The sequence below is a fragment of the Tachypleus tridentatus genome, unplaced genomic scaffold, assembly GCF_004210375.1.
Source record: "Tachypleus tridentatus isolate NWPU-2018 unplaced genomic scaffold, ASM421037v1 Hic_cluster_2, whole genome shotgun sequence".
Taxonomy (NCBI): Eukaryota; Metazoa; Arthropoda; class Merostomata; order Xiphosura; family Limulidae; genus Tachypleus; species Tachypleus tridentatus.
In genome coordinates, this window is record NW_027467782.1 from 16,102,981 (window position 1) to 16,123,390 (window position 20,410).

Sequence of the window (20,410 nt, forward strand, 5' to 3'; positions counted from 1 at the left end):
AGGATAAAGTGCACGTTTGGAACTGTACATTCAAAATTTTTGTGAAATAACATTTTACTACTTACGTCAATGAGAATGGTATCAAAACGTAGTTTATAATGTAAAATTATACATGTTGCAATGTTTTTTAATTTAAAAGGAAATGTTAAGTATTGGGTTTTGTGTGTCACATGATACGTCCAGTTGCCATTTCGCTCTGTTTCTATTTTAATATGCCCATCATACAATATGTACAAGTATCTAACGAATTAGAAACTTGAATTTGAGATATAAACAAGCTAAATATAAAATAAGAACCTCCAACCTTTATTATTTGCTGAGATGTCGATATATTCAGCGAATTATTTGAAGGTTCTTTACTAGTGCCACCTACTACTGAGTAGCTTAAGTTTATAACTAATAGAAAGAGAATTTTTCCCTTCTACGTAATTCTGACAGTTGTTATAAATGACTTAAAGGCGAAAGAAATAATTTTGCTCAAACTGTAGATGTGATCAATAAGTCGTTTCTCTGCATAAGAATTTGGATTTTTTCAATCCACATGTATTTTACTTAGATACGTTACTAAATTACAGGATTTAGAGTGTACCAATACTGTTATTTGCTATTGTTTTTATTTTTCAAAAGTAAGTGTTTGAAGTCTACAAATATTATCATTTCTACACACCCCACCCGCAAGTCTAGACAAGGCTTAGTGATAGAACAGGTGCAGAATTTCGTTACACGGGTACGTACTCGAAATAAATGTTGTTCAACGTATTTCTCATTTACTTTCTATGTTTTAAGAAGTGTAACTGAAATTTAAACAGTTATGAGTGAATAATAGCATTTATATTTATAGGCATATGTAATGTACGATAGCCGAAGTAGTATACTTTTATAAGCCAATGCATTTGTATTGTACAGATAAGCACTGTATTTGTCATTCTGATTGTATAAATTGTGGTAAATTTAAAACCACGTTATACCATATTCGAAACTTGACAACTTTAAAACAACAGAATAGTAAATTTTATAATAATGTGCCAAAATAACGTCCCACGCATATACTGCGAAATTCGACAGACATCAAATAAATGAGCATTTGTATTGAAAGACGTGCAATGTAAATGGATCGGCTCAGAACCTACTACATTTATTGAAGCAGCGCAACTTTGAACCATATAATAAATATTTTCACACGTTCAAATTACAATTTGATTACCCTTGGAAATTTCTTTTGTAAGGATTGTATGAAACATAAGCCCTTTAAGTCCAATACTGTGTTATTTGAGCAAAGACATGTATGAATGACACTTTTATATTTTGCACGTGGGTTGTTGCCCTCTAGGGTTTGTTTGTTTTGAATTTCGCGCAAAGCTACTCAAGGGCTGTCTGTGCTAGCCGTCCCTAATTTAGCAGTGTAAAACTAGAGGGAAGGCAGCTAGTCATCACCACTCACTGCCAACTCATGGGCTACTATTTTACCAATGATTAGTGGGGTTGACCGTCACGTTATAACGCCTCCACGGCTGAAAGGGTGAGCATGTTTGGTGTGACGGGGATTCTAACAGGCGACTTATTTCTTTATGCTGCGCAAAGACTGATTCAGTCGGTCAGTGATTTAAGCTCTATTTACAGTGGATTTAACCTTAGATGTTGAAAGTAAAATAATTACAGAAAATTTATGGGTTATGTTTTAACAGTTTAAACTCAAGGTTCGTACTTTGGAACCTCTTAATTAATAATGAAGAAAAGGATAAGCTGCTCATTTTGTTTCTGATTTTACATTAAAATAGATGAGTTTTCTACAGGCTGAAGAATTAAGTGATAAACGTAATAACAGAAAAATATAAAGTTTCAATGGAAACAGAAGCTATGTATTACTTTAAGAGGTTCTAGAGGTTATACAAGTTAAATATGAGGTTTTGAGACAACGAAGAGTATTTTAACCTCAAAATGAAAATCATTTTGCTTTCAAACTAGTTAAAGAAGAATCGACAAATTCTCGAAAGAATATTAATAAAAAATCTGTGTGCAAAAGCCTTGTAATGTTTACTAAAGGTGTACCAAATTATGTGAAGATACACTTGATGTATTAAAAATTACTAGAATGTAAACCGCAACGAGTACTAATGTTATGAATCAGGTCCAATGGGCCAAGGCAGTGTGTGAACACTTATTATGAGTGTATAGTTGATGAAACAAAAACAGAATGAACATAGAAATATACTCAACTTAGTTGAGTCTGACATACCTCTTGATTATGAAGAAGAAATGCCAGAGACAGAAATAGGAACTCCAGAGTTAGGAAAAAGATGAAAGTTTTGTATTAAGTTATGAAAAATAACAACAGAAGACGTCCTTACTGGTAATGGCGATAGTGGTTGTTTGTTTTTTAATTTCGCCCAAAGCTACACGAGGGCTATCTATCTGTAATTCAGCAATGTAACACTAGAGGGAAGGCAGCTAGTCAGCATCACCCACCACCAACTCTTGGGCTACTCTTTTTACCAACGAATACTGGGATTGACCGTCCATTATAACGCCCCCACGACTGAAAGGGCGAGCAGGTTTGATGTGACGGGGATGCGAACCTCAGATTACGAGTCGAGTTAACCATTTGGCAATGCCGGGCCTTTGGCGGTAGTGAAAGTATTGCACAATTAACTGAGGATAATACCGTAAAAACTACAGTAACACCACGATCTGATGTAATAACCCATGACTATGACCTTATATTACGCGGTGTTATATGAACCGAATGTATCTTTATCTTTTTTTATACACCTTGTACTACCAGGCTCAACAACGTTTGCCTTTACATGAAGGTATGATTTAACTGGATCTAAATAATCATCTCCTAATCCAGTTATAGAAAGTTCGAAATGTTTTCTATTGGTCAGTGAAGATAGACAGTCCACTGACTTTCTTCAATCACTATTTGTAGAGGTGGGGGGAGGGAAACAAGTTTCGCTCAAATTTTGTATGATGATAGTGTTCTTGTAATTTGGTAGGAGAGTCGTGATTACTTGTCGAAAAAGTCTAGAGTCGATGTTCTTCGTCTCATAGCTTAGGTATTCTGAATATGGGACCTTCATGTTTCTTCTTTTTATTGATTAGAACTTCTCTAGCTGGATTCTGAGCTCCTTGTATTGCTCGTTTTTCGTGTTTGACATAAGAAGCTAAATTTATATTTTATTTAACTGCCTTACTTCTTATGGCTAATGTTTTAGTTTCTGTTTCAAAAATAGTATATCAAACGAAATAGGTTACTTAAACATGTGAAGAAATACTTAAATTCATTGTTATATGACTTAGGTTAGATAGATACACCGGATCAGCCTGCCATTATTCATTGGTTCCTGAAACGATAACTCGGTTTCTCGAAAATGTATATTTACCGGTTCGTGTATCTTGTCGACTTAACTTGTCTTTTAATCTGACTTACTTACCTAGCGCTTTTACACAGTGTATGAAAGTGAATAAGCTTTTTATAGTTAGTGATGGAAATTATAATAACCCACATGTATTGTCTTGTATTTATTGTAATTAAAAATCACTAAATGATGTAAATCGGCATCACAGCTAACTTTCGAGAACGTAAGATATTCAGTGTTGCCCCACTCCCTTATCAGTCTAAAGTGAGTGCACGTAACCCCTTAGGTACATAGTAGACTAGTATTGTATAAAAACAAATTATTATGAAGCAAATGGAGGTATTTGCTGATCTTACAGAAAGTTTTAATTTAATTTTTTTTAAATTTATTATTGTATGTTGGTTTGGTGTTTGTGGCGCAGAGTAACTAGGCTAGCTGTGCTTTATTGTATGTAACAATAAGTTTTTTGGGATAATTAATAAACATAGAGATATTTGGAAGATATTGTATGATATCTGTTATATAATAAAATGGATTTGAAAAACCTTTACAAATATTCACATCTCACTGATGGATGGAGAAAACTATGATGTGGATAGAACTAAATGAAGAGCTAGCTAATCTTACTTTGTTTTTAAACATAGAAATAACACCACTAGATGCATTCAGTTATTCTCATACACTGATGGGTGACTCCTCAGTGGTATATCTATATGTTTCCAGACATACAATAATATAAACCGAGTTTGGATACTTGTAGTAGATAGAGCGCAAATAGCCCATTGTGGAGCTTCTCGTCAAACGAACAAGCTAATAGATGAAGAAAATATAGAGTGCGGCAAATAGAAATAAGTGAGAAACTTCATTTTTTGTTTATAAGTTTTAGGAATGTTACCACTAAATGTGAACAGTGTGTCGACATGGCCGGGAGTCTTGCCTTCTGTAACATTTTTGTACTGTTTATGAATCATTCTAACTGAATCTTTTGAACTAGATATTTTTTTTCAAGTTCAAGGAAGGTTTTATATATTAGTTAGATCTCCAGGTTACAGCTGATGTGATTAGTTATTACCATAAACTTACATCATCTTTAGCAACTTTAATACTTGTACATGACCATTAAGGAAAACTTGTATCCGTTTCATAATGCATATATACCTAAAATCAACATGGTGTAGTTAGAAGTAGCTGGTGAGTTAATATATTAACCAGACATTTTGTTGAACTAATAATAAGAAATAAACACTGAACAAACCCATAAAATAAATCTACTTATGATGCTATTTGGTGTAAATGATGTTCATAGGTAATCTTTCAGTTTTAATTGTATAGGTCAGGTATTTGATGAAACTGAGAGTTGAAGGCCTTCTCAGTAACTGATGTTGCAGATAGTACGTTTGACATATTGTTATAAATTCTTTACTTAAGATATTAGAAGTACCACTTTAAGTTTAATAATTATTACATTATCAATATCATCTTATCGAAAGGTTTTTCAGAAACCAATTTAGATTACTGCTTTTTAACTTGTTGTTTTTAATACTTGGTTTCCTCTATAAACATCCAGGGGTTTTGAGAATATTTTGGTTCTGCAGAATGCAAGAGTTCTGCATATTCTATACTACACAATAGTCATATAATTGCGATGTGACTACATCATATTCGTTTATTAGTATAGATAATTTTGTAATGTCACAACTTAAGTCACTACGTTGTTTTAAACTAGTTAATGAGACCAGATACAATATGTGTTTGGATCATGTAAAAATTAACTATTTGACGGATTAAACTTGTACGTGTGTGTGCCCGAGTAGTTGACTCAGTAAATTTTTCATGTTCTACATGTATGTGTGTTGATATATAGCTATATTAAACATAAATATCCTGTTTATAAATACTGATATGGTATTACAGTGTTTTTTGTAATGAATGATGTTATGTGACACAAGTTTAACACTACAAGAGTTCTTATATTAAAAAGCGTTGAGAACCATGGATTTAGATAAGTAACATTTATTCTTCAAGTCGTTCTTAAAATCTTAAATTAAATTTGTTTAATAATAACTGGATCAGAACTCTAAATGAATATATACGTCTTACAATGACAAAATAATCTTAATCTTAAATAAATCGTGTACAGATTGAATGTTATGACATCTAACTTTTTGTTCCAGAAAGTTGTCAGGAAATAAATCATTTATCATGTTCCTAAGCTCCTAATTACAGTTACCTTTAACCACAACCCAGACTCAATCCTTTTCATTTACTCTGGACATTATAACGCCCCCACTGCTGAAAGGGCGACCATGTTTGGTGCGACTGGTTTTCGAATCCGCGACCCTCGGATTACGAGTCGAACGCCTTAACGCCTTTTCTGTTTTATATTTCATATAATAAAAACATATAATAAATATGATAGGTTAAAGACGAGTATGCATGTATATGTTTTCTGATAGCAAAGCCACTGAGGGGAATTGAACCCCTGATTTTAGCGTTGTAAATCCGTAGTCTTTCCGCTGTACCAACGGAGGACGGTTAAAGACGATAAATACAACTCTTCACATCTAAATCTTGTTGCTCTGAGATCTTCACTGACAAGTCGTTATACAAGTGATCGCGAGGAACAACCCTTTATTTATATTCTACGCACAATTTGTTAACAAGCTGTAAAGGTTTGTTTTTGAATTTTGCACAAAGCTACTCGAGGGCTATCTGTGCTAGCCGTCCCTAATTTAGCAGTGTAAGACTAGAGGGAAGGCAGCTAGTCATCACCACCCACCGCCAACTCTTGGGCTACTCTTTTACCAACGAATAGTGGGATTGACCGTCACATTATAACGCCCCCTACGGCTTTTATTGCTGTCTACCAGAAACCAATAGAAAGGCAATCAGTTCATACCATTTACAGTCTTAAAGTAAAAGTGGGATTGTCTGTTACTGTTATAACGCACACATAGCTGAAAGAACGAAGCAGGGTTAGTAGCACTGCTTCTCAAACACAAGACTCAAACAACATAAGAACATGGTGGCCATTTCGGTCATAAATGCGTTATAATCAAACATTCCGTTCGTTACGAATAGTCCAGATGTTGGCGGTGATTGGAGTTAATTTGTTGTTTTTCCTCTAATCTATCACTTCAAAATCAGGGTCTCCTGACACAGATAGTCATCACATAATTAATAAACAACCAATCAATCTCACAGGTCTTAGTAGCCGGTATGAATTATATCGCTTCCTTACAGACCCTTCATACCTAAGACGTCATACTGTATGAAACAAAATGCAAGAAAACCCAGGGGTGAAGTACCCATAATATAACTAGCTATTAAGTCTGCTCCAAAGAGTGCTCCAGCCGCAGGTGGTCGAAATAAATTTCTTCCATATTATCTGCCTTTACCAGAAGTCCACTGAGCAGCTTATTCGCAAACTACCTTTTAACAGACTAGTAAGAAAAATAGCTCAGGACTTCAAGACTGACCTGCAATTCCAGAGCTCCACCGTCTTAGCTCTTCAATTAATCAGTGTGGCCAACTTGGTGGGCCTGTTTGAAGACACCAACCTGTTTGTCGTCCATACTAAAAGTGTGATAATCATGCCAAAAACATCTGGCTTACCCACCGAATTCGAGGAATACGGGGCTAAACAACAAAAGCATTTGCTCACTTTTTAAATGAACTACCACTTTTACGGCCACAGAAAAGGAAGAGAACAACCGTTACCAGTGATCCAGACCATGGGACTGAGGGTTCTTGGTTAAGTCCAGTTACTACTGAACGAAATAATGTCCTGCACTGTTGGCATGCTATAAGAGTGACAGTCAAACAATAGCAGCTCAAGAGTCAAACATATATTTCAATCAAGATTAGATTGCAGGAATTAGTGATTAATTTACGTTACCTTAACACTGAAACATCCCATGAGGAAAGGCAGACAGTCAGTATATAGCTTCCTCCACTATCAATTCGGATACCCCAAGTGGTCCTGGCCTGGCAAGGTGGTTAAGGCGCTCGACTCGTAATCTGAGGATTGCGGTTTCGAATACCAGTCCCACCAAACATAGTCCCCTTTTTAGCCTTGGGAGCGTTATAATGTGTGGGCAATCCAACTATTTGTAGGCACTGCTAAATTAGGGATGGCTAGCACAGATAGCCCTCATGTACGTATGCGCGAAATTATAAAAAAAAAGAATCATGAGCTCGTAGCTCTTAAATACGGTGTGTAATAAGTTGTTTGTCATCAGATGCCAAACATAACCCTCTGACCAAAATATAACATGCTAATCATTAAATCACACCAAGCCCAATATTGCAGTTAATTCTCCTGATTACTACCGAGATTTCTGCGTAGTTTTAAACATAAACATAAGAATGTGCACTAAAAACTGTTCGATGAAGTTGAGTTTTCAATCATATACAACAGTAGAAGAAGAAACTCTTTAAGAGCTTATAAGCGTTGTCAAGGAAACCTAGACATTCAAGTGTACACTTTCAATGTTTATTGGTTTTAGACCCTGAATTCAACTAACGATTGTTGTCCCTTTCTAAAGGCTCAAAGTCGAATCACTAGCTTCAGTCAATGGTGTCTAATTTTAATATTCAATGACATAATAAAGTAAAGAAACAGTACTTGTAATATATATGTACTTATAAACTTATAACAAATGAAAGTTTAATATTAAGAGCACAATGTTGATATTAATGGATACATACCCATGTTGAAGTATGCTAAGTACTATAAACGTTCACGAACCTTTATCCATGAATCAGATTTTAAAGTCTCTTCAGATTTGTCATCACATGCGATTATCGTAATTTGATATATCTTCATCATAACCCGAAGCAATCTTGCTAATTTTTGGGTTATCTGCATTCTGCCCACTGCGGGAAATTGAAACCCCGATTTAAGTGTTGTAAGGGCGTAAACTTGCTGTTGGTTCACTAGATACTTTTTTTTGTTAACACGTTGTTATAAGTAACTTTTGATTAACTTCAAGTAACGAACTCCACGTCTAAAAAAGTATATATATTTATAATACAGCTTAAAGTGTTCAGTAGCATATTACAGCCATCCTAGTCACAAAGTGTCATACTGACACAAGGTTACACCAAGTTTCAACTGATGGGTAACTAGACTCTATGCTATCCATAATGCTTTTTGGTAAGCAAAAGCAATTTTTTTTCACAATACTTTGCACAATTATGTACAATAAAATGGTTTGCTGTAGCCAAGTGTAATTTTATGTTTCTAGGAAGGATGTCTGACATTCGAGATATGCGGGTTCGCTTCTCGTCACTGAACATGTTCGTCCTGTGAGCGTGGAAGCATTTTAAAGTTACGGTACATCTCACTATTCGATGATAAAGAGTAGCCCAAGAGTTGACGGTGGGTAACGCTGACAAGCTGCCTTCCATCTAACCTTTCTCTAGTAAAGTAGGGACGGCTACATGGAGAGAAGATGGGCGCCGCCAGGTAAACTCCTGCCCAAGAATCATCGATGGTACATTGACTCCTAAGGTGCCCCAACGATCGTAAGAGGTCCCGAAACTCACGCTCTAGCATTCAGAGTGTCGGATGTTAACAAAAATATGTCATTTATTTTCTCATGTAACACATGCAAATTTCCTTAAACTCTACAGTGATAAACAAAAGAATATTTTTCCAACGTCAATACAATAAAAATGCTCCATCTTTACTGTTTAATATTGCAAGGGAACTTTTATTGTATAGATTCTTATGTAGCTGTGCCGTTGAACTTACTTCTAAGCAGGTTTTTAACAGTTTCAGCAAACTATAACTTTTTAGGTATGTAGCAAACAAGTGGTTTTTTAGTAACTGAATTATAAAGAAATATTAATTTCTTTAATAGTTGAACTTGTTTGCATTGCTGAAAAATTCACCATTTATATGCTTACACTCACTCGTTCTCAAACATTGTTACATTGGATTTTATGTTTTTGCGAATATCTTATTGGTTTTACTTTGTTTCACCATCGACTTGAAGTAGTATATGGCGTTTCGAATGAATTTGTTGTTTGACGCAAAAGTTCCAGCAGACGTCACTTTCAAATGTGTAATATTATTCTCTTTTGTCGTCTCAAAATATACAAAAACAGTGTCATAACACGTGTGTATAGAACTGTGTAGTAATACATCGATATAATATACAATCCGGGTTCAGTGGAAATGTTAAAATATGTTTTCTTCTTATAACAACTTCGTTACTCAAGTTTTACTTTGTTTCAATCGACTTGAAGTAGTATATCGAATGAATTTGTTGTTTGACGCAAAAGTTCCAGCAGACGTCACTTTCAAATGTGTAATATTATCAAAATATACAAAAACAGTGTTACGTGTGTTACAATCGATATAATATACAATCCGGGTTCAGTGGAAATGTTAAAATACTTATACTTCGTTACTCAAGAAATAGATCTTATTCATTAAGTCACGTTATTACAACTACAACTAGCTCTATGTCTTCACAACCTGAATTATTATTACATCTTTGGCTCTTACGTCCTTAGAAGTTCAACAATACTTACAACTATAATGTGCTCTTGTGTCTGTATAATCACGATGAACCCTTACATCTCAACATATAGTAATCACACCCTCAGTTCATAAATCCTTATAATAACAAATAATTATTAAATACTTGAAAGTACAACTAGTTCATTTCTTCTTACACTACAATTATAGTTTTTATCGCCTTACAAGTACAACTAGTCCATACATTCTTACGACTACAGCTATAGCTTTTATCTCTTTAGAGCTACAAATAAACCTTACATCCTTACAACTATAGCTAATCTTACGTCCTTACAACCACAACTAGACCATACATGTTTACATCTGCGACTTCTGCTACAACTCCAACTCAATCTTGCATCCTTAAAACTAGAACTAGCTTTTATCTCTCCATAACTGCAACTAAACCTTGCGTCTTTAGAACTACAACTAACTTTTACACCCCTACATTTAATCTTTACGTGTTTCCATCTACAAATAACTTTTGATTTCATACAATTACTGTTGATTGGTTTCGGCTTCTATTGATGGTGAGATATTTGAAAACAATGTTTTTAGTCAATTAGTTATTTGTATTTATTAACAGGATGCACTCATTGACTTTATCTAGATCTGAAAATTTTATATAAACAAAAGTGAGAAAGAGAAGTTAGGGTGTTTGTTCAACTGTTTAAGTTGTGAAACTCGTTCACCTCAGATTGAAACTGAACACACCTTCTCCAACACTTTCTTCTTTTAGACCATACATATATACAGTTCACTGTTATTGGATTATTCATTAAATGTGGAAGAGAGGAGTGAAAGAAAAAGTTGTTCCAGAAACTCCTTACTTTCCATGTATTTAATGATAATAAAAACCTATTGTTAAGGCACTGAATTATTTCTTTCGGATATACTATGACCAACTGGTGAAATTTAAAATTCATCTTCAGAACTGATCGTGATTATCTATAAACCCTGAAAAAGAAACAGAGGTAAAAGAAGTCATTTTGTTGAATACATTTTAAGAAAACCAAACACTCTGTATTGTTACCACGTTTCTATAATATTGAAACTCCACGTTTTTAGTTTATTTTGGTGTAGTTTTTCAGTGATGTGAATAGTGCAGTTACATAGTTGACAATCATGGTTCTAATATATGTTCCTATAAAAAGTCAAAACACAAATATAAAAAAATTACCTCACCGTCAAATTTATAAGATTCTTGGTTCTTTTGGTAAAGTTTATTTTTGATACTTTGAATTCATGTGTTCACACAGGATGTTTACCATCACAAACTGGCATAGTTCGCCGAGCTGAGCCAACAGCTAGTATATGATTTTATGTATTTTATAGTTTGAAAAATGTCTGAAATTCAGTTAGAAGGTCGTAGCATTTTTAAATAACGTGGTTAAAACTCTTGTTATAAATGTAACAAATTAACAATATATTTAAAAATGAATCTGATTTTTATATTGTACCTAGTTGTTTTTAGCTTTTCCTTGCTAATTCAAATAATTGTGTTTGTGTACAATTAATGTAAGTAGTTTCAGATAACTAGTGTCAAATACATTCTATAAAAAGGAATCAGAGAAATGGAAATTATGTTTTTAAATCAAGAACTTACACTGATGACAAGTTACTTGTTTGATGAAATCTTCAGTACTTACAGTGATGACAAGTTACTCGTTTGATGAGATCTCCAGTACTTACACTGATGACAAGTTACTTGTTTGATGAGATCTCCAGTATTTACACTGATGACAAGTTTGATGAGATCCAGTACTTACACTGATGACAAGTTTGATGAGATCCAGTACTTACACTGATGACAAGTTTGATGAGATCCAGTACTTACACTGATGACAAGTTACTTGTTTGATGATATCACCAGTACTTACACTGATGACAAGTTACTTGTTTGATGAGATCTCCAGTACTTACACTGATGACAAGTTACTTGTTTGATGATATCACCAGTACTTACACTGATGACAAGTTACTTGTTTGATGAGATCTCCAGTACTTACACTGATGACAAGCTTGATGAGATCCAGTACTTACACTGATGACAAGTTTGATGAGATCCAGTACTTACACTGATGACAAGTTACTTGTTTGATGAGATCTTCAGTACTTACACTGATGACAAGTTACTTGTTTGATGAGATCTTCAGTACTTACACTGATGACAAGTTACTTGTTTGATGAGATCCAGTACTTGTACTGCTGATCTCGGTAACACAGTGATCTAACGAAATAGAAATAGCTTTGTTGATATCATTATGTAGAATGATATGGCTTTACCATCTTTACCAAATAATCCGAAAAACACATCTGACAATATAAACCATCACAAGAGTATTTTGTTCAAATGTTACTTATTTCATTACCAACAGGTAATTTTATCATGGTAACAAAACTAATGTTTTAATCAACTCTCCTGCATTTATGGTTATCCTAACCAGATATGTGATGATTGGACGTATGATCTGAAATGTGAAATCGGTCATCTCAGCTTACACTACATTCAGTGGACTTGCACGAGTTTCTCTTACTTGCCTCTTTTAAAGTCAATCACAGAATTTAAAGTATTTCAAATTGTTTGTGAACAATGTCCAGACCTCAGTAAAGAAATATCGAAATATTGAAAAATGGTTACAAGTACCATTAGCATAAATGTAGCACTACTTTCAAACCAAGATTACACATCTGGACAAGGTCATTCACAACAGAAACAGATGACCAGTATCTACCAATTTAGATCACCCACAATTAAAACTATTACCAGACACAACTCGTTAGAACCAGCCTTCACAATGCCATCATGTTTACCAAACATAGCTGAAACTGGATCATGTGTCAATGTACAGATGGTTAAGTCCAGACTTTACAAGGTAAACTGAAAGATGTATTAGTTATGGATGGTTACACACTAAGTGGAGTGTATTCTCATCACAACAAGCCACATGAGACATTTTATAGATGAGTTCACCATGTAGAGAGATGATCTGTGGGTTAATTTCAAATTATTATAATATTAATCAATCATAATTTAATAGAAGATGATGTACATGCTATGTACATTTATCACTGTACTTCTACTTCATTGCCAGGGGTTTTAAGAGTACATCATAGGTTTGGGGACAATTGGTCTAGCAGTTAGTCAAATGATGGATTATGTTATAAACTTTATAATATTTATATACATCTCTATAAAAAAAACAATTGTTAAAAATACATTTTTATATAAAACCTCTGCTGTGTTAGAATTAATTTTCTTTTCAATGCATTTACTAATTGTTTTCGTATGTTAGTTTTATTGATATAATAAATTGTTTTCAGTTCCAAATCCATGATAATTTAGTTTTCTATAAATTCAAATATTGAATGACATCATTAAAATGTTATCTAACAGATTATTTAGAGAAATGAAAACTAACCAAATTCACATAAAACAGTTGTCGCAAACAAACTCTGTCTTTTCACTTTATCAAAACCTAAGTAAAAAATGATTAACACTTGACAATATTATTCTAAAGAACTTAACAATAATTAAATATTAAGTCATGAAATAATCCAAATAATAAAACCAACACTAAGCAGTCTTGTGTATCCAGAAATAAGCCCTTCTTCAATAAAAATATTATCAACAATCTTTAACACTATATACAAACACTGTTCTTAGTTCATATCCTAAGTCTTCTTATACAGTCTACACCAATATTTGTTGTCCTCTCTTCTCTCATAGGGTCTCCTGTAGGGCTTTACAGAAAAAGACAAACAAGGACTTTCCAGCGACGTTTATTACTGACTGATTTATCTTATAAGGTCACTGTACATGAGGACGACATTTACCAGTTTCACGTGTAAAATTACTTACATTTTACATGTAGACATACATGATTTATTTTTTTTTTTTGTTCTGTCGGATCATCGATGGACTAAGTTTAAATTTACGGACTTATAACATTAAAATCCAGGGTTCTATTCCCAATACTGATCAATATTCAAAGCTTCAGTTGCTTATGAAGCAGTTTTATATCATAAATCAAAATCAATTGATAACAGACCTACACCTCTTCACAGATGCTTATCTTTCCATCTCTGAACAACAATCTCACCTCAGACATCTGGACCAGCACAAGCAATTCCTCCATATCAGTGTGCTCGATCTTTATTCTATCAAACGGAGATGTTCGCATTTCTTACCAATGCTAGTGGATTGTTTGATTATCATCCATTCTTACAATTTCATGGTGGTTTTATATATCAACAATAAAGTAAGTACTAGATCTTTAACTCTTTGTTTTAAACACTCGACCTTATGGGCATCTATCCAATGAATCTACTTTATAGATTCTCATGTATTGAAAGCGATGTGCCTTATAGCAGACTATCTGTATCATGTTTTGCCTATTAAATAACCACTTCACCCACCTGTTTCCTAATATTTATGCTTTCTTTTGGTACATACGACTTCTTACCTCTTCAATAATAAAGTTTCATGAGTAAAGATGGAACTAGCCAACAAGGAGTTGATGTCATTCTCCTGATGATAGAGATAGTGCTTTTACTGAACAATAACACTATTAACGTATTAAGACGATGAACGTATCCAGATGGAGGTGTCAAGCAGCATCAGGCCTCCGTCTACTGGACTTGTTTACAATGCTGATAAAATTATCACTGTAAAACTTGACAGTAAACCAGAACATTACCAGAGACACGTTTTTTATTGCTGTTGAAAATGCTGAAAGCCGAAACAAATTTATTATTGGTAGAGCTGCGAAACCAACACCCATGTGCCAATTAAAACGTTGCCAAAGCGAACATAATCTTATTGTACATGAAACTAAAAATAATAATCAAGTTAACTATGTTGACATCCCTCGCAAGATTGTTTTTAAAAGAGCTCCGAAACTGAAACCAAAACACAAAAATTAAATAACCCATAGGCTGCACTCAAGCACACAATATTATGAAGAATTACTCTACCTCATCTCATAAGTTACTATTTTTTACATTTTACTCAGTGATATAAATAATAAATGAAACACACATATGAAAAATAAAGAATATAATATTCACCTGGGTCTTCTTTTTTTTGCTGTCAACTGTCATGAAACTTGAGCTCACTTTTTAATGTACTAAAGGTATTGATACAATCAAAATGTTTTTTTTATGTAATTAAATAATACAACTACGAACAGAGAATATAATGCCAGGTGGCCTTATAAAACAAACAAACAAGCTACTCAGGTGGAACCGTAATAATGGCTGGGTGACTAGAGCAGTTGAAAGAAACGATGAATTATCATGTTACTGTTCTATGATATTAGCCATTATCTATTTATAACTGTACGTTACTTTGACGGGTAAAACATTTGGGTTTCTTCTTAATTATAACTGATGTGTTTGTTTGTTTGTTTTTTGGAATTTCGCACAAAGCTACTCGAGAGCTATCTGTGCTAGCCGTCCCTAATTTAGCAGTGTAAGACTAGAGGGAAGGCAGCTAGTCATCACCACCCACCGCCAACTCTTGGGCTACTTTTACCAACGAATAGTGGGATTGACCGTAACATTATACGCCCCCACGGCTGGGAGGGCGAGCATGTTTAGCGCGACGCGGGCGCGAACCCGCGACCCTCGGATTACGAGTCGCACGCCTTACGCGCTTGGCCATGCCAGGCCAACTGATGTGTAAAGTTCGCTTTAGAGATTTTAACTTCCATTTGAAAACAATACGCACCTCACTTCAGATATTTCCTTATTGCGATTTTAGGAGGATTTTGTGACAGTTTCATAGATGTAACTATCCAAATCACCAATGTATATTTTATTTATATGACTTCTGGCGCAATTTTAGGTTGAACACAAATTTCACATATCATATTTAGTGGGAGTATTCGCGTACAGATGGCAGCAACGTAAGCTATTTTTGTTTTGTATTTTCAGGAGTGAAGTTCAGCGTAAACCTATACAATGGGCTTTGTGTGCTCTGCCCATCACAAATATTGAAACCCAGTTTCTTCGGAATTGTAAGTGCGCAAACATACCGCTGTACTTTTGGGGGTCGTTCAGAAAGTTCCAGAAGGAGTTTTTGTGATTGTTGTAGCACGAAGTTTTGCAATGAACTTTCTGTAATCTGCCCTCTCAAGAAATTGAACCCAGATATTTACACTGTAAATCCGTAAAATAAGCATCAACTGAAAGGTGAACATTCGAAGGATAGCTAAGATCTATAGCAAATGTTCTGAATAATTTAGTTAATTAATCCATCTAGAGATGATAAGATATTTTGCTATTCTGGTTTAATATTTAAAAAAAAATACTTTGTTTAACTCGAATAAATGACTGCAAATTATAAACACAGTAATGTATAAAAGACTTAATTAACATAAATAAGTACATAACATGATACAATACAACACAATATTTCTTCTTCGACCACTTTATTCGTTTTCAGTTATAAGTACTTAACATGCACTCTCTGCCTGGTGAATTTTGTGCAAAGTTGCTAGAGGGTTATTGCATTAGTTGTCCTTAATTTTAAAGTGATAAATTATATAGGACGGTGGGTAGTTAACACTATCCGTCACCAAGTCTTAAGTTACTCTTTATCATTGAATATAAAGATTGATCACCAGATTTCTACACTCCAGTTTTCGGCAATTGGGTTCGTTCCTGTGACCAGTAGATAAGCTATGTCTCAAAAGTTACTTTTTTGACAAAAACATCAGACACGTTTAAAAATCTGTAACACAACTCGCATCGAAACAAAGTATATCATGTAAAAACAAAAAATCAATTCAGATTAACATGGTTGTTTCAATATTTCGAAAAATACTTCTCACTTGCCTTGCCACTCTCTTAACAATGTTGCATTACTTAAGATAGATATCTTTTACAAATTTAGAGAACAGGTAGGACTTGCGCAATACACATTCAACAATATGCATCACATTCATCAAACCGAACAAATGTATATATTAAAACAAACGTGTAACGCTAAATCCACAACCTTCCAAATATGTGAAACAAACGCTTTGCAGGGAATAATAATTAATGTCAATCCGAAAAAAATAAAATATGCATCTTCCAGAGGAGCCATAAGTGGTAATGTCACTCAAAATAAATAAAACAGGTGCTTTGATTATAACGCCCCACATTTGCGACACTATAGTTTTATACAGGGGATCCATAAGTAATTATACTTTAAATAAATAAAATAGGAGTTTTGCAGAGAGAACTTAAGTGATATCACTCTGAATTACATGGAAGTCGATTCAATATCTTATCTGACAAAAACTTCAAAATTTTATATTTAGTCTCAAAATTTCACTCTTCTCAGCTTATTTATGTTTTATTGAATATTGTTTGGTACCGGTAAGGATATATCTTACTAAGAGAGGCATCACTGGAAGTAGGATCCACAAAGCTGTAGAAACATGTTTAAAATTTAATATTTATTTATAATTCTGAGACTAGAACGAGAGCGAAAACCATTAGAAACAGATATGAGTACTCAAGCCCACAAAGTCGCTCAACTGAAAGTACCAGTTGTGAGAAGGTAGAAGCTCCTAATGAGAACATATTTCTAGACTGGCATGACATTCCGAAACTAGCCTTTACAAACGAATTAGTACTAAATTTATTAGATTAGTGCACAGAAACAAAGTGATGATGTAGTTGTTTTTCTGTTCAGATTTTTTATTTGCATCATTATATATACGAGAGGTACATGGTCAGATGACAACAAAACTTAAAAAATTATTCATTCTGGAACTTCATGGAAATATTGAATTCCAGACATACACCTCGAATAACATCTTCCACATCAGACATTTCTTTCTGAAATGTTATTTTTAACTGTTACGTATCACTAGGTCATTGGTTTCTTAAATCTCTTTATTTTTACTTGTTTTGTTTCTTTTAATTTTACTTGACACAAATTTGTGAGAAAAAATACTTAGAACGGAAAGAATCTGGCAGATTCAGACCATAAAAAATAAAAATCCGTATCAGAAAATATTCTTGAACCATGAAAGCTAAGAAAAAAAACAAAAGTATTACAGGCTATATAACCTTTTGCAACAACAATAGAAACTCCCAACCTGATGAGTCCCAAAACTTTCACTCTAAATTTAGACACGTATTCACGACTCGTCTTATGCGGTTTTTTACGATTTATACATGTGAAAAAATTGACATTTACTTTTCATTTACTTTTAACATCAATTATTTAGCTTTACTGTTTCTGCTGTAGAAAGGACGTGAATTTGGGCTAGATCACTCAGATAATGTTGTTTGTTTTTTTTTAGCTTCCAATGGAGCTTATAACATGGTTAAGTCACAATTATTTTGACAATAATTTTTTCGTTTTCATTAATATACAAAAAAGTATAAATAATATGACCAAAGATTTAAGATAAATACAATTAATCCAAAATAGTAGTCGTTACACTATAGTTTTTAAGCAGTTAACATAATGATGCAATCGTAAATGACTGGCTGAGCTACACAGAATCTATTTTTAGATGAAACTCAAAAAGGATCTGAAATTTGTTATACTTTAATTATTTATTTGTAAAAAACTTTTTTAGACATTTTGACAACTCGAAATATTACAGTGAACTGAGCTACATAGTAACATTATCAAACATTTAATTTCTAATAACATTTAAACTCTTGGGGATAAGAATTGTATTTTAATCATGCTGGTACAGACTAGGTAAGACTGATGACTTGTAATATTTGATTTTGACTGGATTGGTTAAAAACGTGTGTTATTTTTCATCGGTGGCTTTAAATGAATATTTCAGTGACCCAGCAGTCATATTTGTATTGAAAATGAAAAGTCTACTTCAAAGATCAACAACTGAGAGTAACGTGCTAAAACAAGGAAGACATGTTGAAACACAAATATTAACACCTTACAATATATTATGTAAACATCAAATAGCTCCTTCATCTTTCTAAATGTGGACTTCAAGTTGTGAGTGATGAATTTGTAAAGACACGAAGAAATTGGTATTTAGAGATACTTGCTAGAATTTCGTGGTTTAAAGTACAACTGTTTATGGGTTTATTTATTTTAGTTAAACTATTTTCACTCATAAGAACTTCTTTTCTTCTCGGAACACTTATATTAAAGAGAGCCCAGCATGGCCAAGTTGTTAAGGCACTTGACTCGTAATCCAAGGGTCGCGAATTCGAATCCCTGTCACACCAAAATACTAGCCCTTTCAGACGTGGGGGCGTTATAAAGTTACGGTCAATCCCCCTATTCGTTTGTAAAAGAGCAGCCTAATAGTTGGCGGTGGGTAGTGATGACTTACTGCCTTCCCTCTAGTCTTACTTTGCTAAATTAGGGACGGCTAGTGCAGACAGTCCTCGTGTAGCTTTGCGCAAAATTCAAAACAAACCAGACATCAGAGATCTAAACTATTTATTCAAATGACTGTAATTTACTGTAATTTGCCTATCAGTAGTTTATATGTCATCAGTTGGCATTCAGTGTAATTTAATTTCTTTTATAATAATATGAATTACTCATTGCGTTGAGGCCAGGCATGGCCAAGCGCGTTAAGGAATGCGACTCGTAATCTGTGGGTCGCGGGTTCGCATCCCCGTCGCGCGAAACATGCTCGCCCTCCCAGCCGTGGGGGCGTTATAATGTGATGGTTAATCCCACTATTCGTTAATTAAAGAGTAGCCCAAGAGTTGGCGGTGGGTGGTGATGGCTAGCTGCCTTCCCTCTTGTCTTACACTGCTAAATTAGGGACGGCTAGCACAGATAGCCCTCGAGTAGCTTTGTGCGAAATTCCAAAACAATTCATTGCGTTGAAATGTGTTCTATCGTTGGGCAGATTTTGCGTAATACAGGAAGTTTTCAGATTCTGTAGTAGCCAAAACGTTCATGACATTTCTAGAATTCACCAATCACTATTCATGTATAAAGAAGAAAAAACAACCTTTTATGGACAAAAATTAAAATATTAAAAAATAAAGTTATAATTCACAGTAATTGATTAGTTGTCATCGTACTTTTAGTTTTCATAAATTTTGGTTGTAAAGTAAGGAAACAAGTGTCAAAAGTCACTTGCATCCATATATGTATAAAACATATCTTTGTGATGTCTCTGGTACAACCAAACAGCACCATTTTAACCATTCTGAAGAAACATGTCTCTGCTGGTGCTGTATTGCTTTGGCATTTCTTTCCTTTTCTGGTGCTCTAGTTTTCGAAATAAGGACTAATACATTTTATTTATAACTTCTCCATTGTCGGTTCCAAATCCAGTTGGGTAAAGATGGTGTTTGTCATCAAAGCTGGCAACTTGGACACAAAAACATTATAAAACAAATATGGATAAGAATCACGTGGTATGTCAGAGAGTTAGGATATCCCCCTCTAGTCGATGCTGCCCCCTATTTCCCAGGCGGGTTTTTAAAATAAACGGATACCGCTGAACTGAAAGTGGTTAAAGAAGAGATCTGGAAACTAAGGATAGTAACATGGAATGTCGACAGAATGACT

The 20,410-nt window shown here is 34.1% G+C and overlaps 1 long non-coding RNA gene across 1 annotated transcript; it reads left to right on the top strand.

Annotated features, from left to right (window-relative positions):
• Nucleotides 1-358: 358 nt before the first annotated feature.
• Nucleotides 359-9,068, top strand: LOC143242719 (uncharacterized). The gene is made up of 2 exons (XR_013023168.1): nt 359-727; nt 8,609-9,068. It is a non-coding gene; the product is annotated as an uncharacterized LOC143242719 (long non-coding RNA).
• Nucleotides 9,069-20,410: the final 11,342 nt, after the last annotated feature.